The following is a 24,313-nucleotide window of genomic DNA, read 5'->3' on the forward strand; positions in this document are numbered from 1 at the left end:
CTGAACTGTCTGCTGGGCAATTAGGAATAGGCAATAAATATTGGCCTAACCAGGTATGCCCAAATCCTGTGACATGAACAAATACAAAAATATTAACATTTCACTTAAACAAAAAAAGTAATCACCTAATATCACGTGCAATTAAAGAGTGTGCAAGATGCCAAAAAGAATCTGAAAAATATTTTTTTGATCAGATAGTACTAGGCATTTCTGCATTTTGTTTGGAAATTATTTCCTTTCTACTTAAGCAAACCAAGCCTCCTGAGCATCAAATTCCCAAAGTGTGTGGCAACATTATGACACACTTTACGACAGTACTTATGGTGGCGTGGCCTCTGCTGAACTGGATTACAAAGGCTTATTATCCAATAACCTGAAATATTTCCATTGTATTTAGTGTCCACAGAATTGTCTAAAATGAGACAGTGGGTTCACTATCTGTTGAAGTTTAGATCAGAGCGGTGCTGGAAAAGCACAGCAGGTCAGGCAGCGTCCGAGGAGCAGGAAAATCGACGTTTCGGGCAAAAGCCAGGAGAAGCAAATTACTGCAGATGCTGGAACCTGTACTAAAAACAAAAAATACTGGAGGTCACAGCGAGTAAGGCAGCATCCATGGGGAGAAAGCAAGTCTAGATGAGTCTAGATGACTCTTCTTCTAGTGTCATCTAGATTTAAAACATGTCTGACCTGCCATGATCTCCAGCATTTTTTGACTATCTGTGATTGCTCCATATCTTGTTTTAATTTCAAGGAGCAAAACACATAAATCATGTTGGGAGACCTGCACCTGCTTTATGTTAGGACACATATCACTGCAAGCACTTGGCCAACAGTTCATTTGTAAATGTCTCAAAGTTTCTGAACAGAATAAATTAGATTAACTAAGCAAAAGTGTTAATTCAGGGGAGGCAGTTGTATGCAGTGGTAAAGTCACTGGACTAATAATCCAATGGCCAAGGTTACTGCTCTAGGAGTAGGAGATCAAACCCCACCATAGCACCTGCAGGAATTTAAATTTAATTAATAAAACTGCAATTAAAAGGTAGCATCAGTGAAATCATTCTCGTAACTCCCTTTAGGGAACAAAACTGAAATGTGCCTCCAGACTTGTAGCAATTCAGTCGACTCTGAAATGGCCGAACAACCCACTCGGTTGAATCCAACCACTACAAAGTTTAAAAGATATGAAACCAGATGGACCAACCCAGGCAGGGGAAATGACAATGGCAAATCCATCCCTGCTGACCCTGTAACGTCGTCCTTACTAATGTCTGGGTACACCTAAAATGGGAGAACTGTCTCAGAGTCTAGCTCAACAACAACGTGATGTAATCATATTCAGCAGACAATTTCCCAGATACCCCTGACACCATACCTGGTTAGATGCCACAGCCAGGAGATTAAGATCAAATATGGTGACAGTGGTATACAATCAGGAGGGAGTTGGCCTGGGAATTGACGCCATTGACTGTGGACCACAACATCAAATCAAACATGGACAAAAAATCCTCTCACTAATTAACAGCTAATGGTGCTAATTTCAATTGATGACCTGTACTCCACTTTAAACAACAGCTGGGGAGAAAGCATCGAGAGTTACAAGGCTGTACTCTGGATGTGGGACTTCAATTCCCACCAGAAAGAGTGGCTCAGAAGCATCACTACTGACTAAGCTGCCAAGATCCTAGTGTGAGGTTATCTATTTTGGACGGAAAAAGGATAGAGCATGGTACTTTCTAGATGGTATGAAGTTAAATATAGTGCATGTCCAAAAAGACTTCGGGGTTCAGATCAACGGATGTTCAAAATGTCATGAGCAGGTGCAGAAAATAATCAAAAAAGCGAATGGAATGCTTGCCTTCATATCCAGAGCACTGGAGTATAAGGATACAGATGTTATGCTGCAGGTAGACCTCATTTGGAACATTGTGAGCTGATCTGGGCTCCACACCTTAGGAAGATTATATTAGCCTTGGACGGAGTACAACATAGGTTTACCAGAATGATATCTGGACTTCAGGGGTTAAGTTATGTGGTGAGATCATACATATTAGGTCTATTTTCTTCAAAATTTAGGTTAAGGTTTGATCTGTTCAAAATCTTCAATATATTAAAAGGAAAGGTAGGTTAGAGAAAAATAAACTATTTCCACTAGTTGGGGATTCTAGAATCGGGGTATAGTTTGAGAATTATGACCAGACTGTTCAGGAGAGATGTTAGGAAGCACTTCTACACATTTGGAATTCTCTTCCATAAATGGCAATTGATGCCAGATTAGTTGTTAGTTTTAAGTTTGAGAATATCTTAAGCAAATTTATGAAGGGAAATGGGCCAAAGCCAGATATATGAAGTTAGGCCACAGATCAGCCACAATCTCATTGAATGGCGTAAATAGGGTTGAAGGGCTGAATGGTCAACTCCTGTTCCTATGACAAAGCTGCTACTAGGTCTACTACAGCTGGTGAGAGAATCAATAAACAGGGAATAACTTACTTGACATTATCCTCACCAACTGATCTGCTGCACATGCGTCTGACCATCACAGTATTAACTTGATTGCAAACTGCACAGTCACAAAAACAAATTGCTGGAAAGGCTCAGCAGGTCTGGCAGCATCTGTGGAGAGAAATCAGAGTTAATGTTTCAGGTTCAGTGACCCTTCCCCAGAACTGCACAATCCTTGTGGCAATTAAATTCTGTCTTCACATTGATGATACTCTCCAATAGGTTGCATCACTGTTAAATGGGGTCGGCATGAAACACATCTAGCAATTCAAAACTGGGCATCCATGAGATTTTTGATCCATCCGTTTTCAGGTATATGCAGATTGAGACCAATTCCATCATTTCCAAGTTTTACTGATTTTTATGATGCTACACAATGTAAAAATTTGAAAAGGCAGCTTTCCTTGACGCTATAACATGGTCTACCAAGAATTCAACATTTTGAAATGGAGCCAGATGAGTTGACATGGTAGAGTTCGGTAGTTGCATTCAATCTGTATACCATATATACTTCTGATATTCTGCCTACTGCTGGTCAAGGTGGCATGGAGTGTCCAAGGACTGCAAAGATTCAAAAGGCAGCTTGTTGAACAAAGATCTGCTCTTGGGGAACAGTGCTTAATGTCATTTATTGGCCAGGACACACTACTTCTCCCTCCAGGTTAGGGATGGTTACTGATCATGAGTGTGTATCTGTATGATAGAAGTAAGAGAGCTGACAATTACATAATGGCTTTCATGACCTCAATATGTTCCAAAGCACTTTAAAGTCAATGAAATGTGGACATTGCAAAAAATGCAGGTGCCCATTTGTGCACATCAAGTTCCTACAAAAAGGATACAGGACAGACATTCTGATTTTTAGTGAAAGAAATTGAGGGACAAATATTTGCCTGGACACTTGCAAAGTTTATTCATAACAGCAGTGATTTCCAGACTGGAATCAGAGCTTTGGATGCTGATATTACCATTCAAAGAAGAACTGAATGTATACATGAAAATGAAGATTAACAGGACTATGAGTAAAGGGAGAAGATTTGGAATTAATTGGGCAGCTCTTTCAGAAAATTGGGATGGCATTATTCTTTAATAAAGAAGCTTTGGACTAATTAAAGATGCAGCGCACATGCAAGTTGCTGTTGGATCCAAACAAATGGGGGTCGAGGTGCCTGATGTTCTAGGAATATACTTTTTCTCAGTAAGCACAAGAGATTCTATAAGCGAAAGTAAAATGTAAATCTGTGCCAACATGGGAAAAAACAGTCTGAGGAAATCTTCAAATGTTTCTCCCCCAGGAACCTTTACGAGAGCCCCACAGAAATCAAGGTTTTATTTTGTACAAATGTGTCAGATGACATTATTTTCTTTGTTCATGTGCAGAATGCATCACTGGCTAGGCCAGCATTTATTGCCCATCCCTAATTGCCTACAGTGCAATTAAGACTCAAGCACAATGCTGTGGGTCAGGAGTCACATGTCAATTCCCTTCCCTAAAGGACATTTGTGAACCAGATGGATTTTCCAACAATTGACAATGGATTCATGGTCATCATTAGACTTTTAATTCTAGATATTTTTTGATTGAGTTCAAATTTCACTATTTGCCATGACGGGATTCAAACCCAGGTCCCCAGAATATTATTCGAGTCTCTGGATTACCAGTCCAGTGATAGCACCACTAGGTCATCGCCTCCCCGATCAATATTAAAAATACAAATACAATACACCATACTCTTTAGACATGCCATGAGCGCACAATAATGAATGATGAACGATGTGTAGTAATATCGTTACAGGGAATGTGTTACAATTGTAGGATTTGGTTTCACAAGAGAGAATATGAATAAAATGTAACTTTAAAGGATTTCTTGGAATAATCTTGTCAAGACAAACTTTGCGGTGAATGATGAACTCTTGGGAAACGTGATGATCTCAGCCACCAATTTGCTGTTTCTCTGCCTTACAATTTTGTAATGGCAAGTTGGAGCATGCAGGTGCAAGGCAAGCCAGCAATAGGAACTTTATGGAGATAGAAACAACATTTCTCAGTCTGTTTCCCCAAATGACACCAAAGTTGTGGGTATAGCAGACTACAACAGACATTGATCAGATGGGCTGATGGGTTGAAGAGCAGCAGATTGAGTTTAATTTAGATAAATGAGAGGTATCACATTTTGGTAAGGTCAACCAGGACAGGACCTATACAGGTAATGGTAGGGTCCTGTGTAGTGAAGAAGCCATTTGACACTCTTCTCTTTATTGGTCACTGCAATGAGTATAGGAATTGGGATGTCATGTTGTGGCTGTACAGGACATTGGTTAGCTATGTTTGTAATACTGCATTCAATTCCAAACTTCCTACTAAAGCAAAGATGTTGTTAAACTTAACAGGGTGCAGAAAGGATACACAAGGCTGTTTCTGGGATTGGAGGATTTGTGCTATAGGGAGTGTCATAAAGCTGGTCCCCTTTTTCTAAAAGCTATTCCTTTTCGCAAGGATACTGTGCCCTTGGATTTTTTTCAGAGGGGTCATAAACTAGCTCCCAGCTCCCAGGTGACTAGTTTGGTACAGAGATGAAAATGGATGTTTGAGAGGCCTTAGTTTATATGTAAACAGATTAGACTTCAGGTCAAAGTGGTCATGTTTTAGGAGTGATCTGTATAATGAAAGGGGGGTGGTTAGCTCTCTAACTGAGCAGTTCAGTCCAGAACGAGTTAGAAGTTCAGCAGTGAACTGTGTGAACAGGCTCTCTCTCTCTCTCTCTCCTTCTGCCCTTCCAACTTCAACCTGTAAGAATTTGCTCCATTTTTAACTGTTTCTTAAGGGGGTTGCTTATTGGGACTGTTGTGTATAATTGAGTCAAATTTGATTAGATTAGATTACTTACTGTAAAGTAATCTAATCTTACAGTGTGGAAACAGGCCCTTCGGCCCAACAAGTCCACGCCGACCCACCGAAGTGCAACCCACCCATACCCCTACATTTACCCCTTTAACCTAACACTATGGGCAATTTAGCATGGCCAATTCACCTGACCTGCACATCTTTGGACTGTGGGAGGAAACCGGAGCACCCGGAGGAAACCCACGCAGACACGGGGAGAATGTGCAAACTCCACACAGTCAGTCGCCTGAGTCGGGAATTGAACCCGGGTCTCTGGCGCAGTGAGGCAGCAGTGCTAACCACTGTGCCACCGTGCCGCCCACGGATAGACTGAGTTCTGTAGGGGTTCTTTATTCTGTTCTTTGTGTTTCATTGTGTAATTTTGTGAATAATTTTTTTTGTCTGTTTTTAAACCTGATAGTCAACCTCGCTAACTTACTCCGGGTAATTTTCACTGTATGCTTATCGAAACAAATAGCAAAGTTATGGTCCAGGCTGCCTGCGTAAGAATATTTTGAGTGGTCTGGCCTAGTCCATAACCGGAGAGCCTGAATAGGCTGTGTCTATTTTCCCTGAAGCAATGGAGGCTGAGGAGTGACCTTATGGAAGGTTATAAAATCATGAGGGGCATGAATATGGTCCTGTTGTACTCTGGGGTAACCGGCTTTTCTGTCCACTACACCAGCAATTTTGGTATCATTTTCAAATTTGATAACCATACCTTCTATTCTGACATCCAAATCATTCATATAAATGACAAAAAGCAATGGACCCAGCTCCAATCCTGTGGCACACTGTTGGTCACAGGTGTCCAGCCTGGAAAGCAACCCTCTACCATCACCATTTATCTCCCACCTTTGAGACAATTTTGCATCCAAATGGCTAGCTCTCTTTGTATTCTTGTGATTTAACCTTGCTAACCAGTCTAGCACACAGAACCTTGTTGAACGCCTTGCTGAAGTCCATACAGACAATATCCATCGCTCTGCCTTCATTGATCTTCTTTGTTGCTTCTCGAAGAAACTCAGTCAAGTTAGTAAGACACTATTTCCCATGCATTAAGCCATGTTGACTATCCCTAATCAGTTCTTTCCTTTCCAAATACATGTAAAACCTGTCCTTCAGAATTCCCTCCAACAACTTACCCACCACTGTCGTCAAGCTCACTGGTGTGTAATTGCCTGGCTTTTCCTACTGCTCTTGTACTCTTCTCAGATTCTCTCAATCCCGCTGTCTATTCCTGACATATGCCTACTTCTTTTCCTTGACCACAGCCTCAATTTCTCTAGTGATCCAGCATTCCCTACACCTACCAGCCTTGCCCTTCACACTAACAAGAACATTGAGCCTCTGGACTCTCACTATCTCAGTTTTGAAGGTCTTCCATTTTCCAGCTGCCTCTTTGCCTGCGAACAGTCGCCCCACCAGTCAACCTTTGAAAGTTTTTCTTTTTCCATAATTATTTTAAAACTAATAGAATTATGATCATTGGCCCCGAAGTGCTTCCCCATTGACACCTCAGTCACTTGCTCTTCCTAATTTCCGAAGAGAAGGTTAGGTTTTGCTCCTTTTCCAGTAGGTACATCCACATACTGAATCAGAAAATTTTGTTGTACACACTTAACACATTCCTCTCCATCCAACCCTATAACACTATGGCAGTCCCAGTCTATGTTTGGAAAATTAAAATCCCCTACTGTTATTACCCTATTATTCTTACAGATAACTAAGATTTCCTTAGAAATTTGCTTCTCAATTTCCTGCTGACTGTAGAGGTCTATAGTATACTCACAATAAAGTGATTATCCCTTGCTTATTTCTCAGTTCTACCGAAATAACTTCACTGGACATACTACCTGGAATGCCACTCCCCCTCTCCTCTTGCCTTCCTTTCTATCCTTCCTCTAGGATCTGTACTCCAAAACATTAATTTGCCAGTCCTGTCCATCCCTTAGCCAAAGTTCTGTAATAGCTATGATATCCCAGGCCCATGTTCCCAACTTGCCCTGAGTTCACCTGCCTTACCTATCAGGCCTCTTGCATTGAAATAAATGCAATTTAACTGATCAGTCCTACCTCCTTCTTTGTCTTGCTCCTGTCTTGACAGTTTGACTTGCTCCTTTTGTCAACTTTATCAGCTTCAGACTTACCTCTTTTCTCTCCATTTCTTTGGGTCTAACCCCACCCCTCCCCTCTAGCAAATCTCCCCACCATTTTATTAGTCCCCTTCCAATACAGGTGCAACTGATCTTTCTTACACAGGTCACGTCTACCCCAAAAGACATTCCAAAAATGCTAATTCTTCTCCATTGCACCAGCTCTTCAGCAACACATTCATCTGCTGTTACCTCCTACTCCTATTCTCACTCGCTCATGGTATTAGGAGTAATCTAGATATCACTACCTTCAAGGATCTATTTTTTAACCACGTGCCCAATTTCCTATATTCTTTCATCAGAACCCGGTCCTTTTTTCTTCCTATATCACTGGTAGCAACGTGTACAATGACTTCCTGCTGGTCACTCTCCCATTTGAGAATATTCTGTCACCTCTCTGAGACATCCTTGATCAAGCAGGCAACATACCATTCTGATGTCGACTGCAGAAACATCTGTCTGTGCCTCCAACTAGAGAGTTCCCTATCACAATCCATTGCTTGGAACCTAACATACCCAACATTACAGTAGAGCCAGTCTCAGCACCAGAAACCTGGCTGTCAGTGCTATATACTACTGACAGCCCATCACCCCCTACATTTTCCATGACAGCCTACTTTGATTGAGGTGGGAATAGCCACAAGAGACTCCTGCACTACTTGCCATCCCCTCCCACCATTTGTAAAGGTAACCCATCTACCTGGTTGCATCTGCAGTTTTCCTACCTTTCTGAAACTGCCATCCATCACACCTGCTGTGTCCCGTAAATTCCTCATTGCCTCCAACTGCCGCTCCAAGTAATCTATACAATCGGACAGGATTCACAACCAAACATACTTCCTGCAGACGTAATCATCTGGAAAAGTGAAATTCTCTCTAATCTCCCACAACCAATAGGAAGAGGACATCTCTCTACTAAAAGCCATCTTTGCACTTTAAGAATCTACAGACCCAGAAAACAGCACAATCTTACCGATCCAAAAACACTGCTCTCAGATAACAGTATCGATGGTTTATATTATTTTTAAAAATCAGGAGATATATCTCAATAAAACATATCTGATTAAAAAAAACCCATGCTATTGTAGATTTACAAAAAAAGCATTAAGATTCATGTTTTATAAGACAGAGAAAGTACACTTAGCTGATCCTCAGCTGTGAGTAGTTCCGATAATGAGGTCTCTCCAAGATCAGCAACCTCTTCAATATATCCTGATAACTAAAGTTTCTAATTTCTGGAACTCGTTTATGAAATTTGATAAAGTCTATCAACATGCTTAAAGTTAGTAAGCAGTTTAAACTAGGGGATTTTGTGGAGTTACAGAAAATTGTAAATAGTAACCCAGAATACAGCACAATCTTACTTCTCTGAAAACACTGTTTTCTTATAACATAATACCCATGTTTTACATGAAAAGAACTTTCAAGAGATATATTTCAAGAAAACGTATATAATAAAAAATCCTCATAATTCTTATAGATTTACCAAAGAAAATTAAGATTTATGCTTTATAATCAAAAAGAACACTTGGCTCATCCCCAGCTGTGAGCTCTGATAACGAGGTCTCTCCAAGATCAGCAACTTCTTCAATATATCCTGATAACTGAAGTTTCTCATTTCTGAAACTGGGTTCATGAAATTTGATATTGCAAAAAATGAATTAAGCCTATCAACATGCTTAAAGTTGGTATGCAGTTTAAACTGGGAGATTGTGTGGAATTACAGAAAGATGTAAATAGTAACTTTGATCTAAGTATTTTCATACTGAAACAAGTTCACTAACAAGGTAACCAAACCATATGGACAGACCTAGTGAAAACACCTAATGAGCAAATTCTGCTGTTTTGCAGGCAATGTTTCTAACCACTCGCCATCCTGAAAGGAATTTTATAATTTCCCTTCTAATGTAACAAACCCAATGCAAGTTAATAATTGCCATTTTTTTGGACTACTAGGAATGGCAAATGGAGTTTAATTCAGAAAAATGCAAGGTGTTACATTTTGGTAAGACAAACCAAAATGTGACAACATAGTTAATGGTAGGGACCTGGGGAGTGTTGTCGAACAGAGAGGTACAGGTGCATAGTTCTTGAAAGTAGTGTCACAGGTAGACAGGGTAGTGAAGAAGGCATTTGGCATGTTTGTCTTCATTGACCAGAAGAGTGTTGGGATTGGAGTTGGGACGTCATGTTACAGCTGTACAAGACATTGAAGGAGTCACTTTTGGAGTACTGCATAGAATTCTGGTCACCCTGCTATAGGGAGGATACTATGAAATTGGAAAGGGTGTACAAAACACTCACAAGGATGAAGCAATATTGAAGCTGGAAAGTTTGAGTTATAAGGGATTCTTTTTTTCACTGGAGTGCAGCTGGCTGAGGGGTGAACTTATAAAGGTTTATAAAATCATGAAGGGCATAAATAAGGTGAATAATCAAGGTGTTCTCCCTAGGGCAGGGGAGTCCTAAGCTAGAGGACATAGGTTTAAGTGAGAGGGGAAAGATTTCAAAGGGACCTGAGGGGCGATGTTTTCACACAGAGGGTGGTGTATGTATGGAAAGAGCTGCCAGAGGAAGTGGTAGTGGCGAGTACAATTACAACATTGAAAAAACATTTGGATAGTTCATGGATAGGAAAGATTTAGAGGGATTTGGGCCAAATGCAAGCAAATGGGACTAGTTCAGTTCAGGAAATATGGTCAGCATGGACAAGTTGGGGCAAAGGGTCTATTTCTGAGCTGCATGACTCTGTGATTCTAGATGGTGAAGAGGCAGCACTTTATTGTTAGCGCTAGCATGCTCCAAGTATAACATTCGGTAGTGGCACATCACAAGCAAGGCAAAAGTGACACTCTTGTCCTCATTTCAGTGTCTTAAGGCAGCTGGACTAAATTAAACTGACTGCTAACACTCGGTTTCAAACAGGACTCTGGGAGGTGGGTTGTCTAAGGAAGGTAGGCCATATTTGACTAATTTAAAAATTAAACAAGATACAGACTATGTTGAAGGTATACTTTATATTTCAAATTTATTCATGTCTCACCAGCCCATTTGAGGGGTATTTAAATAGTTTTGGTGGCTTTTTTCAATGATTCTTTTGCAAGAGGTAGGTTGTCATTGGTAAGGCTCGCATTTGCTGTCAAGTTATCCTGGAGAAAGTGTTGCTTGGTGTGTTCCTTGAAATAATGCATTCTGTGTAATGAAGGCTCTGCCACTATGCAGTTAAGGTAGGGAGTCCAAGATACTAGCCCTGCTGTAATGCCAGAATGCCAATACATGCCCAAGCTTCAAGTGCAATATGCAGTGCAGATGGGCAATGGCAGAATAAGTTAAGCAAAATTATGCAGCATTTTGATCATTTTGCAATCTCAGTTCAACAAAGAGAACAAATTGTTCAATGGAAATTGAGCTTTGATCCACTCTGCAACTTCCTGAACTAATCCAAAATACCTCTCTGATGTTGATTATGCAGGAGTGGCAAGTTTCAGGATGAAGCAATAAGACTTGTAATTAAAAATAATATTGCATGAACACATCTCTTGGCACAAAGGCAAATTCAGACACAACCTCTTACATGCAGTTCTCCAATTCAGGAGGAAACAACATGAAGAGAGATTTCAGAGAAAGTAGCAGCTAGGAATCATTCACTGAAGCTTCCGAAACCTCAAACAGTTTCTGATGCAAAAGCTTGAATAGAAAGCCTGGTCTGTGAGACCTGGTCAAACCATTCGGGCTGCTTCCATTTTTCCAACATTTTAATAAAAAGAAACCTAAAGGCCTCACACCTTGCTTACCCTAATGGTTCTGGTAAACTGTTCAGCACCTCTGCCTTACAACCTCTCTAGAAAAACCAGGGACAAAATAACCTTTTAAAGGACAACATCATCACATCTACAGGACTTGAAACACGAACTGGTTTGCACTCTGGATCTGCTGAGTTGTCTAGCGTTTTCCGTTATTTTTTATGTCAGCTTACCAGCAACTGCAGAATTTTAAATAAAAACAAACTGCTGGAGAAACTCAGCGGGTCTGGCAGCATCTAGGGAAAGAAACAGAGTTCATGCTTCAAGTTTAGTGACCCTTCTTCAGAATTGCAGTATTTTAGAGATTTACTTCAGTGACACTGAATCATTTATTAATAACGTTGCAAAAGTGTTGGTTCTTTAAAGGTAATACTTTGAGTCAACATCATTTTTTATGGTAGCACTGAAATTAAAAAAAGACACATCATTAAAGTTTCCCTTAACAGTAATTGTAAAAAGCATAAAGAAACAACCAAATTAATAGCAAAGCAAATGAATTACATTTCATAGACTAAATATTGGAAAGATAGGGAAAACTAAGTGGGAACTACTGTTAGTTAAGGAATATTAAAAGACACATCAACTAAATTCTCTTCTGGAATTGTATTTTAAAATTATATAATTATGCAAATCACTATTTTAAGCACTGAAATAATTAATAATTGGCAATTATTTTCCATTTCCTTAGGGAAAAGAGAAATGCTTGTGGCTAATTAGAGAAGTTAAATATGGCATAACATTAAAGGAAGTGGCTTACAAAATAAGTCAAATACAGAAGTAACTTTGCAAATACACGGCCTTTAAATTAAAAAAAACATGACTAACCAATGTAGAAAGAAGGAAAAAATGGGAATCACAAAAACAAAGAAAATAGGAGCGGGAGTAGGCCCCCTCTTCAGCCCTAAGAACTACACATAACTCCTTCTTGAAAAATTCAATGATTGGCTTCAACTGCTTTCTGACGCACAGAGTTCAATCGGCTTGCCGCTCTCTGGATGAAAAAAAACTCTCCTCATCTCAGTCCTAAATATTGTAAAACTAGGACACTTGGTTCTGGACTCTCCAGTCATTGAGAACATCCTTCTTGCATTTACCCTGCCCAATCCTATTCAAATTTTATAGGTTCCTTTGAGTCTCTAGTCTGTTAAAAATGGATGGAAATAACAGTTCCACACAATAAGCATGTCAGAAACCTAGTTCTGGCAAATCTCATAGATATTCAATGCCAGTGCTAACATAGAGCAGATGAACACACCAACACTCGGGCAATGCCGCAATCTTGCAGCTTACCAGTTCACAGGCTATTCCAGGTCGTGGCACTTATACAAGGTTGCAGTTTACAATAAGTTTCAACTGATGCTACCTTCAGGGCTGTTTATTTCCTTGTGGGTTTTCACAAACAGCTAAGAAAACAGTACTCCTCTCGATAATGGCAGTGGCAAATATACTTTATTTACAAGTTGCCATTGGTCCTCGTCACCTCGTCAATAAAATGGAATCCAAACACAGTGTGATTAATGTGTGTTTCTTCTGAACTTCTTCCAGATGCTGGTGCTCCCACCTTGCTTTCAAGTGCAGTGCTACGCAGTGCTGAGCTGTTTTTTTGCTTTGCCTTGGATATATTTGGCCTGTGTCCTCTCTGCATGTAAGGTCTTTTTTTATCAGCAGAGTGACCACTGCACAGTCCGTGCGGAGTCAAAGTCCTGGCTTTACATTGAGGATATTCTCCAACATCCATTGTGTTGTGTGGTACTATCACCTTGCTAAATGGGGTACAATTCAAACAGATCAAGCAACATGAGCCGCTGTGGGCCATCTATAGCAGCAGAACTGTACTCCAACACAATCTGCAACTTCATGGCCTGGCATTTCCCTCAGCCTACCATCATCTTCAAGTCAGAGGATTAATCCTGCTTCAGTGCAGAGTGCATGAGGGCATGCCAGAAGCAGAACCAGGTATACCTGAAAATGAGGTGTCAATCTGGTGACACTACAAAACAGGAAAACCTGTGTGCCAAACAGCATAAGCAGTAAGTGATAGCCAGAGTTTAGCAAGCCCACAACCAATGCATCAGATCTAAGTTCTGCAGTTCTGCCACATTCAGTAAAGAATGGTGGAGGACAATTAAATAGCTCACTTTTGATGGAGGTTCCACAAATATCTCTATCCTCAGTAATGGGGAGCTTAGCACATCAGTGCAAAAGAAAGGGCTGAAGCATTTGCAACAATCTTCAGTCAGAAACCAAGTGGATGATCAATCTCAACCTCATGTAGAGGTCCCCTGCATCACAGATACCAGCTATCAACCAAATTGATTCATTCATGTCATATCCAGAAATTGCCAAAGGTAATGTTTCCGTGTTGTACATCTCTACGACTCTATGCCTTTACCTAAACTTTACTTGGCGTATTACAGAGTTCAATAAGCAGTCCGTCATTACCTGCCGAACATCAATTTTTTAATATTCATTCACAGGGCTTGAGCGTCCCTGGCCTAGGCCAGTAATTATTGCCCACACTGCAATTCAGAGTCAACCACATTGCTACGTGTTTGGATTCACATGTAGGTTCAGGCCGTGTAAGTACAGCAGTTACAAAACAGAAGCTGCTGGAAACACTCAGCAGATCTGGCAGCATCTGTGAAGAGACATCTGAGTTTATGTTTCGGGCCTGGTGATCCTTCCTCAGAACTGATGGCAGCTGGGAAAATGTCGGTGTAAATGCAGAAGAAAGGGTAGTTGGAAGGAGTAAACAATAGGTGGGGATAGAGCCCAAACAGAGAGAAGAACAGTTGAACAACCGGTTAACGATCTGGCTAAGAGAAAGAATAACTGCGAAAAGAGACTGTTAGTGACGAACAATGGGTAGTGTGTAATGGCAGACTATATGATAACAAAAGCCTGGTGTGTGGGGTTGGGGGCTAGGACGTGGGAGAGGTCAGGGCCTAAAATTATTGAACTCGATATTGCGTCTGGAGGGCTGCAGGATCCCCAAGCAGAAAATGAGGTGTTTTCCTTCCAGCTTGCACTGACCTTCACTGGAGCACTGTGGCAAGCCTGAAACAGAGATGTTGGCCGGGGTACAGGGTCATATGTTAAAGTGGCAGGCAACTGGAAGCTCGGTCTTTTTGCAGGCAGAATGTAGATACTCTGCAAAGCCAGTCCGACACGTCGTTTCCCAATGTAGAGGAGACCACATTGTGAGCAGTGAATGCAGTAGACGAGATTGTGTGAAGTGCAGGTAAAGTGCTTTTTCTTCACAGATGCTGCCAGACCTGCTGAGCCTTTTCAGCAACTTCTGTTTTTGTTTCTGATTTACAGCATCTGTAGTTCTTTCAGTTTTATTAAGTACAGCAGTTTCGTTCCTAAAGGACATTAATGAATCAGCTGGGTTTCTCTGACATGCTTTCATGGTCACCATTATTCTTTAAAAAAATTTAAATTTTTCTTACATGCTGACAGGTCATAGAGTCATAGAGATGTACAGCATAGGAGCAAACCTTTTGGTCCAAATTCTCGATGCGACCAGATATCCTAAATTAATCTACTCCCACTTTCCATCACTTGGCCAATATCCCTCTAAACCCTTATTCATTTTACCTATCCAGATGCCTTTAAATGTTGGAATTGTGTCAGCCTCCACCACTTCCCCAGCAGCTCATTCCATACACACCACCCTTTGCATGAAAAAGTTGTCCCTTGGATCCCTTCTAAATCTTTCCCCTCTCACCTTAAACCTATGCCCTTGAAGAGCTGAACCCCCAGGGGGGTGGTCTCTCGGTTCGGTGATCATTCAATAAACACACCGTAAACGACTCTTTGTCAATCACATAAGCAATCGTTTATTCTTTGATACAGCTGGGTCAGTAGGCTCTGGTCAGACCAGAAGAATGAGTATTCCGAGACCAACAAAAGAATCCAATAACTTACAGAGTTTGCATAGGGTTTATATACGTTGTTCAAAGTCAGACATGGAGCATGATTGCATAGTAACAACCAATCAAGTTGCGCAATTTTTGCCTTAGCCAATCACGATTTCTTGTAAATAACCTGTTCTTAGAATCATCTTTGTCCTGCCTTGTGGTTAGGGTTAAACCATTAACTGCTGCAATTAATCTGTGGGTTTCAGTCTGTGGTTTCCTGTTTCTGTCTGGTTCAGTGCAGTTTAACAATGTAGAAGCCATTTTGTGCAGCTCCTTCAGCCATTTTGTCCTACCTCCCAGATGCCCATATCCTCAGAGGGAGACCTCCTCCGACCCCACCTCCTGTAAAATCACGATTCCTTACTCCCAATTCCTCCACCTCTGCCATATTTGCTCCCACGAGGACTAGTTCCACTCCAGGACATCCCAGATTGCCTCCTGTTTCAAAGACTGCAATCTCCCCATCCACATGATCAACAATGCGTTCCTGTGCAACTTCTCCAATTCCCACACCTCCACCTTTGAACCGCACCACTCCAACCGCAACAATGATAGAACCCCTCCCCGGTCCTCACCTTCCATTTCTCTCCCCACCCCTATACGTGTTCCGCAGAGATCATTCCCTCCGTGACTCCATCCTTAGGTCCACACCCCCCCACCAACCCACCCTCCACACACAGCAGGAAGCCTGACTGGAAAAGAACATCCTTTATTGTTGAACACAAAAGTAGAGCCACAACTTGTGGGGTACATAGGCCAGTCCTTGGGACAGACAGTTCTACAAACTCATCCCTAAGCCTGCTTTATAAAGGGCTCAGATGATGAGTTCTAGCTGGACAGGCCATTGCCTGTTTCCAAGGGAACTCATATTCAATAAAGTCCATAGGGGTCTAAAGAGAGATTATTTAGTGATTCTCTTGAGCAAGTATGGGTTCTCAAAATCCCCAACTCCAAATCATTATCTATTGTGAACAGTTGGGCCCCAAGTATTAAGCCTTGTGGTACCCCACTAGTCACAGTCTGCCAACAGGAGAAAGACCCACTTATTCCTGCACTTTGTTTCCTGTTCACCAATCATCAATTCACACCGTACATTACCTCCTATCCCTTGTGCTTTAATTTTTCAAACCAGCCTTCTGAAAATCTAAGTATACTACATCCATTGGCTATTATTTATCAATTTTGGTAGTAGCATCTTCAAAAAACTCCAAGTATATCAGTCATGATTTCCCATTCACAAATTCATGCTGACTTTACTCAACCAGATCATTTTTATCCAAATGTCTATTTAATCACATTCTTAATGATAGGTTCAAGCATTTTCTACCGATATAAGGTTAACATCAAAATCATTTGCTAATTTCTTAGCTTGCTAAATTTATTTTAAATCCAGTGTGGAGACTGCAAACATATGAACATTTTTTTGTGACATGCCACATGATAGCCTGTCATTTGTTTGATGTTGGGGTCAGTTAGCTCAGTTGGTTGGGCAGCCAGTTTGTGACATAGCATGATGCTAACAGCATAGGTTCAATGAAGTCAACACAAAGGTCACAATTTTTTCACCTCACCTCACACCTAAGGCATGGTGACCCTCAAGACCCCTTGTACTGAAGGTGAACTCCATTTATGTAATTTCTTTTTGTAAGTCAAAATGGCATCATAATGTGATATATAAACACTTTTCACTGTACCTTTATAGATACGTGACAATAAATAACTCATAAAACACAGGTTAAACTCACCACCAGTCATCTCTCTGAAATGAAAGAACAGCCGTATGGTTCTCTGGGACTAAGGTAACTTTACTTATTATTTGTTGAATGTGATTTTTTTAATCACTGCTATTAATCATTGTGACATAATTTGTCTGAATTCATTTGGATGCGGAGTTTGCCTTAGCATTGCAAAAGAAGATTATTGCATTGTTTTTGATTCCGTGGGAAAGAACACAGAACGACACAGCTTTGAGCAGAATAATTCAAGCTGCTGGCAGACCTTGAATGAATTCAGTGCTGAATCTCAGAATGATGCTGCACAGAAAGAGGTCATTCTGCTTGTCATTTCTATCCCAGCTCCTCAGCCAAGCCATTCAATTCTCCCTTTAGTCATCTCTCATCTGTATAGTACTACTAAATCAATTATGATTGTCCTTTTAGGTAATGCTTTCACATCACCAATTGTGGAAATCATATTTCTTTATGTTAGCTTTGATGTCTTTTGCTAATTGTCTTAAGTCTGGGCCCCCGTTGAACTTGTTATCACTGAACAACTCATTTCATTTCAATAAAATGATCTAAATGGCAGTGCAGATGTGACAGGGTGGAAGATTAACTCCTGCTCCTAGGCTCCTATGCCAATATGTGAAAATTTGGTTACGGATATGACTTCTTGGTGAAACATTTTTGTTCCAGTCTTAATCAGATCTCTCCTCTAATTTTTTCAATGCCTCTTCCTGCTCTCACCTCAAAACTAGAACTTTGTCTCTAATACGTACCCCAACACTACCAGGAGTAATGATAGGTTGATGCATTTGTGTGACTAAATATCCACAGGTCCCTGAAGGTAGCAAGACAGGTCAATAAGGAGGCATATGGAATCCTTTCCTTTATTAGTTGAGGCATAGAATATAAGAGTAGGTTAGTACTGTATAAATCATTAGTTAGGCCACAATTTGAGTAGTTTGTGCATTTCTGATCACCTCATAACTGAAAAGGATAAGATTGCACCAGAGAAGAGAAAGAGGAGATGTCAGGATTGGAGATTTGCCAATACAGGAAAAGATTGGGTAGGCTGGGGTTGTTCCCCTGCCAACAGAGGAGGCTGAAGGGTGATTTGATTGGGGTACACAAAATTCTGAGGGGCCTGAATGGAATGATTGGCAAGAGCACTGTGGAGGGAGCATTCTTAATCAAGCCTTGAACTGGTGCAATAGCTAGCAAGTACCTTGATTCAAGAGATTAGGTTGTAGAATGGGTTTGGGTGGAATTGAAGAATATCAATGTAAAGAAGCCACCTGTAGGGGTTCTCTAAGGGCCAAGAACAGTAACTATGATGTAGAAAACAATGCGCTAGAAATATTGGGTGCTTGTGATAAAGGGATAGCAATAATCATGGGCAAATTTAACTTACATATAAACTCAAAATGTCAGATCAATAATGATAGCCTGAATGAGGACTTCATGGAATGCTTAAGACATAGTTTCTTAGAGTAGCACATTCAGGAACTAATGAGATAGCAGGCTAAGCTAGGCTTGATATTATGTAATGTGACAAGAACAACTATTGACCTCAGAATTAAGATGCTCCTCGATAGCAAAAATCACAATATGATTATAATTTTATATTAATTTGAAAAAGAGAAGAGTTGGCCTAAGACTAGCATTTTAAATTGAAAGAAGGGCAACTATATGGGCATTAAAACTGGGCTAGATGAAGTGAACTGAATTACTAGACTAAGAAATAAATTAATATAGAATCACTGGCAGACAACTAAGTGGAGATTTCAGAATACTGTGTTGGGAATAATAAAGAAAATACTGAGGGTGCATTGACCATCTGTTGTTAACTAAAGTTAAGGCAAGTGTTAAACTTAAAGAAGAGGCATATAATTATGCAAACATGAGTGGCAGATCAGATGATTGGACAGAATATTAAGTGGCAGAGAATAAATTTAAAAAAGCTAATCAAGAGAAAGGATTTAAAATATGGCAGAAAGCTAGCTAGAAATGTAAAAGCCAGAGTTTCTACAGATATCAAAAAGAGAAATAAAGTTAAAAAAATGTTGGTCCTCTGGAGAGTCAGTGAATGAGGAATTAATGGTAGATATTAAGAAAATGGTGTATGAAATAAACTCTTTCTTCACTATTGAGGAAACAAAAAAACATTCCAGTAATAGTTGTAAATCAGGAAGTGGGAGAGAGGAACTTAGTGAAATTGCAATTGTCAGGAAAACAAAATTGAGCAGCAAAAAGATGAAGCTGAGAGCTAATAAATTCCTATGTCGCAATGGATTTCATCCTAGGGTTTGAAAAGAAATGACCAATGAGATAGTAGATGCACTGATATTAATTTTCCAAAATATGCTAGATTCTAATAAGGTTACATCAGAGTGGAAAGTAGCAAATATACCTCCTCTATTCAAGAATGAGATGATGCAGAAAACAGGAAACTATAGGTTAGATAGCTTGAGTACGTTATGTGGAAAGTATTAGAATCAATCATTAAAAAGCTGGGTACATGGTAAACATGGTAATTGAGATAGTGAACATGATTTTTGAATGCGAAGTCATGTTCAGCAAACTTATTGGAGTTTTTGAAGAGATAACATGCACTGTGGATAAGGGGACCCTGCAGATATACTGTACTTGGATTTCCAGAAGGCATTTGAAAAGGTGCCAGATAAGAGACTATTTTGCAGAGTTGTAGGGAATGACATATTAGCATGGATAGAAGATTGGTTGAAAACAGAGACCACGTATAAGTGAGTCTCCTAGTGGTTGGCAGGATAGCATCAGTAGAGTGCAACAAGGATCAATGCTGGAGCCCTAACTTTTTACGATCAATGTCAATGACTTAGCTGAGAGGAGTGAAGGCATGGGAGCTAAATTTGCTGACATCACCAAGTTTCATAGGAAAGCAGTTGGATATAGCTAGGTTCACAGAGGGGGCAAATTTTGGCCATTAGAATACAATATGGGAGAATATGAAGGTTGTCGGGAAGAATAAAAAGTGGAATATTATTTAAATAGAGAAGGACTGCAGAATTCTGAGATGCAGAGAGATTTGGAGTTCCAGTGCATGAGTCACAAAGAATCAGTATGTAGCTACAGCAAGTAACCCAATAAGGTTAATGGGATGTTATCCTTTATTATGAGAGGAATTGAACATGGAAGTGAGAATGTTTTGCTTTGGCTATGTAGGACATTGGTGAGACCACACCTCAAAAACTATGTTCAGAGTTGGTCTCCTTTTTTAAGGAAGGATGTAAATGTATTGGAGACAGTCCAGAGGAGGTTGACTAGACTAATATCTGGAATGAGTGGGTTGGCTTATGAGGAGACATTGGACCGAAAGGACTGGTTTCCAACGGAGTTTAGGAGAGAGGGGAGTGACCTGATTGAATTGTATTTGATCCTAAGTGGTCTTAATGAGGACATGGAAAGGAAGTTTGTCCTGAACTAGAGGGTGTTATTTATAAACTAGGGTTTGTCCTTTACTATTCCTCATTCCCATTTGCTGTCCCTCTAGAGAGGTAACATTCTAATTACTATTTTCCTGTATATAATAGTTGAAATAAATGTCTGTTGGGTTTTCAATCTATGTTCTATACCATAACATTCATACACAGCTTATTCTGTTATTGAAGGTAAGAATTGCCATATCAGGGGGCAGACTCACACCACAACCCAAAGGTGTGCAGGTTAGGTGAACTGGCCATGTTAAATTGCCCATTGTGTAGGTTAGGTGCATTAGTTGGGGTAAATGTAGAGTAATAGGGTAGTGGTCTGGGTGGGTTACTCTTCGGAGGATCGGTGTGGATTCTATGATCCTGGCTAATGCGCCAAGCCATCCTGCTACGATTGGTGAATTTTCTGAAAACATCATAGTATTATTCCTACCTCCAAACACAAAATCTCTCATTCAACCCATTGACCAAGGTGAATCTTATTGTTTAAGATTTAACAGGCTGATTGCAACTACTGCCTGGGATAATAAGGACAGTGTTCTATAAGTTTGAAAGAGCTTTGACATCAAGAATGCTAGTGTCATTACTGTGGAGGTCTGGGATGGTGTCAGTACAGACTGCCTGCATTCAGTTTGGCAGCAGCTTCTCCCGAATATTTTTCAAGATTTTAAAGGATGAGAAGAGCCTTGAAATCCAATCTTTTTGCCTGCTATACAGTCTAAAAACATCTCCCAAAACATCAACAATAAGGTCAGAAAAATATTGCCCCGTCATCAAACCTTTTTTGCTTGACCCAAATTGATGCCTAGGTAGACTTAAAGTTACCCTCCAAGGCTCGCGGATTGGGAGAATGGCATACCACCATAGGCGCAAGCATTAAATCATCACTGGCATTGGCACCCAGTTATATGATCCTTTGCCACTTAAAAGCCTGGAGCATGTGTTTCATTCTTAGAAATATAGTTTCTTGCTGGCATTCACTTCAAGTATAAACCTGTCGGATTTAAGTTGAAGACTTAATCTATGGTGTAGCCTTTCTCGTCATTTTCTTACTGTGGGAGGAAATGCTAGCGCAGGCTTCTCGTCTATGCAGGCAGATTCACCAATAAACTTTATGTTATGGAATGCGTAGCAGGATTTTGAGCTTTTGTCTTTCGATCTTCATAAATGGATAAGATTTCCTCTTTTATGGTGAGAAAGATTGTCCCAGATCTAGCTTTTCTTCCTGTATTATCGCCTTTCTTTTGCATACACTACCTGCAATTTTATCACCAGGACACTTCTTGCTAACATTCTTGTCACTATGCCCCTCCATTTTTGCAAAAAGAAATCTGGGAGTAGATTGTGTGATACGTAGGAACAAAAACAAATTAAAAAGGCCAACGGTATGTATAAGAGGCATGCAGGAATTATACAGGGACTATACAGGAATTATACAGAAATTATACAGGGACTATACAGGAATTATACAGGGACTATACAGGAATTATATAGAAATTATACAGGGATTATACAGGAATTATACAGGGATTATACAAGAATCTCCTTGTCACAGAGAGAGCAATGAACATTCATTAGTTAAATTTTTGAGATGAAGCTGCTCAATGTATTGTACAGTATCTCTTTCTTGCACTGATGGCAATAGACAATAGACAATAGACAATAGGTGCAGGAGTAGGCCATTCAGCCCTTCGAGCCTGCACCACCATTCAATATGATCATGGCTGATCATTCCTAATCAGTATCCTCTTCCTGCCTTATCTCCATAACCCTTGATTCCACTATCTTTGAGAGCTCTATCCAACTCTTTCTTAAATGAATCCAGAGACTGGGCCTCCACTGCCCTCTGGGGCAGAGCATTCCACACAGCCACCACTCTCTGGGTGAAGGAGTTTCTCCTCATCTCTGTCCTAAATGGTCTACCCCGTATTTGTAAGCTTGCCCTTAATGGCAGCTGACATTGATGCATGAGCAGGACGGCATGGAGACTTCAGTGCTGATATTGGCGCATACACAAAATGAATTTTTGCAAAACGATCGCTGCTGGAATCACACTGTTACAAACAGAGGTAGACAATCGCAAAAATACCGTTCCCTAATTCTTCAGCGACGTTATGGCCAAATTGCATTGCTGAAACACGCTTTATATGAGAACTACCTGTAATTGACAATCTAGTCTTCCAAAGCCCCTTGGGGATGAGCGACCATAATATAATTGAAGTTGTCATCAAGATGGAGAGTGTTGTGGTTGATTCTGAGATGAGGTTCCTGAATCTAAATAAGGGACGCTATGATAGTATGAGGTGAGAGCTGGCTGCAATATGATAATTATTATATTGGGGAAGGGATGACGATGGATACCCATTGGTAACCATTTAAAGATCACATGGAGGAACTGTAACAATTATTCATTCCTGATTGACACAAAAAGAACACAGAGCTGGTGGTCCAACCATGGCTAACAAGGGAAATTATGGACAGAATCAGAGCCAAGGAAGGAGTATACAAAGTGGCCAAAAAAGCAACAGACTGGAGGAGTAGTTTCAATTTCAGCAAAGGAGGACAAGGTGATTGATTAGGAGGGGAAAGATAGAGTACAAGAGTAAACTTGCAGGAAACATAAAAACTGACTGTAAAAGATTCTATAAGCAAGTGAAAAGGAAAAGATTAGTGAAGATGAATGTCGGTCCCTTACAATAAGAAACAGCGCAATCTATAGTGAGGAACAAAAATATAGCAGGCCAATTAAATACTTTACTTTCATAAAGGAAGACACAAATAGAGTCACAAAACTGTTGGGAACAAATGGTCTAATGAGAGAGAGAAACTGAAAGAAATCAGTATTAGTAGGAAATGAAACCAATGGGATTTAAAGCCAATCAATTTCCATGGCCCTGTACATCCCATAGCACATAAGGAAGTGAACTTAGAAATAGTGGATGTATTGGTAGTTATTTTTCAAAATTTTATGACTCTGGAACAGTTCCTATAGATTGGAGGGTCGTTCATGTAACCCCACTATTTAAAAAATGAGGTAGAGAGAAAATGGAATTATAGACTGCCCAGCCTGACATGGTAGTGGGGAAAATGCTAGAGTTCATTATAAAAGAATAAAGAGCAGATCACATGGAAAACAGTGTCAGAAATGATAGAGTTAAAAATCACACAACACCGAGTTATAGTCCAACAGGTTTGTTTGGAAGCACTAGCTTTCGAGGTGCTGCCTCTTCATCAAATGGTTGTGGAACATGACCATACTACACTGAATCTATAGCAAAAGGGTTACAGTGTTATGGAGCTGTAATTACATATTAAACAACTTTAAGTTAAAAATCACACAACACCAGGTTATAGTTCTTAAATAAATTTAGATTAAGTCTTTCATCTTTTAGAATGGGATATAGTGTTTTAGGTTCTTTAATATGCAAATCCCAGAATTACATTCTCAAGGTGGCATCAGCTTATCTAATAATAGGCGTCATCTAAGCTCAGACAATGCATTAAATGTGTGAAGGTAAATGTGCCAATGTTGAGTCAATTCTATTTCTAAAGTCTGTATTGGGAAACAAGGAGGTGATTGAAATCTGGGTGTCCTTGTTCGCCAGTCACTGAAAGTAAATATGCATGTGAAGCACACAGTGAAGAAGGCAAATGGTATGTCAGTCTACATAGCGAGAGGGTTAGAGAGGAGCAGGGATGCCTTGGTGCAATTGTACGATGCCTTGGTCAGACCACAGTTGTTGTATTATGTGCAGTTTTGGTTCTCTTTATCTGAGGTGGGATATTCTGACTGTGGCAGGGGTGCAATGAAGATTTACCAAATTGATTCCTGGGAAAGCAGAGCTGACACATGA

At 40.2% G+C, this 24,313-nt stretch overlaps 1 long non-coding RNA gene across 1 annotated transcript in view; it reads right to left on the reverse strand.

Moving 5' to 3' along the window:
- LOC122539459 (uncharacterized) overlaps window positions 1-24,313 on the reverse strand; it is a 51,174-nt gene that overhangs the window by 7,489 nt on the left and 19,372 nt on the right. The window lies entirely within an intron of this gene.

Source organism: Chiloscyllium plagiosum, unplaced genomic scaffold (assembly GCF_037043375.1).
Source record: "Chiloscyllium plagiosum isolate Xiang-an unplaced genomic scaffold, Cpla_swu_hap1 HiC_scaffold_2, whole genome shotgun sequence".
NCBI classification, from domain to species: Eukaryota; Metazoa; Chordata; class Chondrichthyes; order Orectolobiformes; family Hemiscylliidae; genus Chiloscyllium; species Chiloscyllium plagiosum.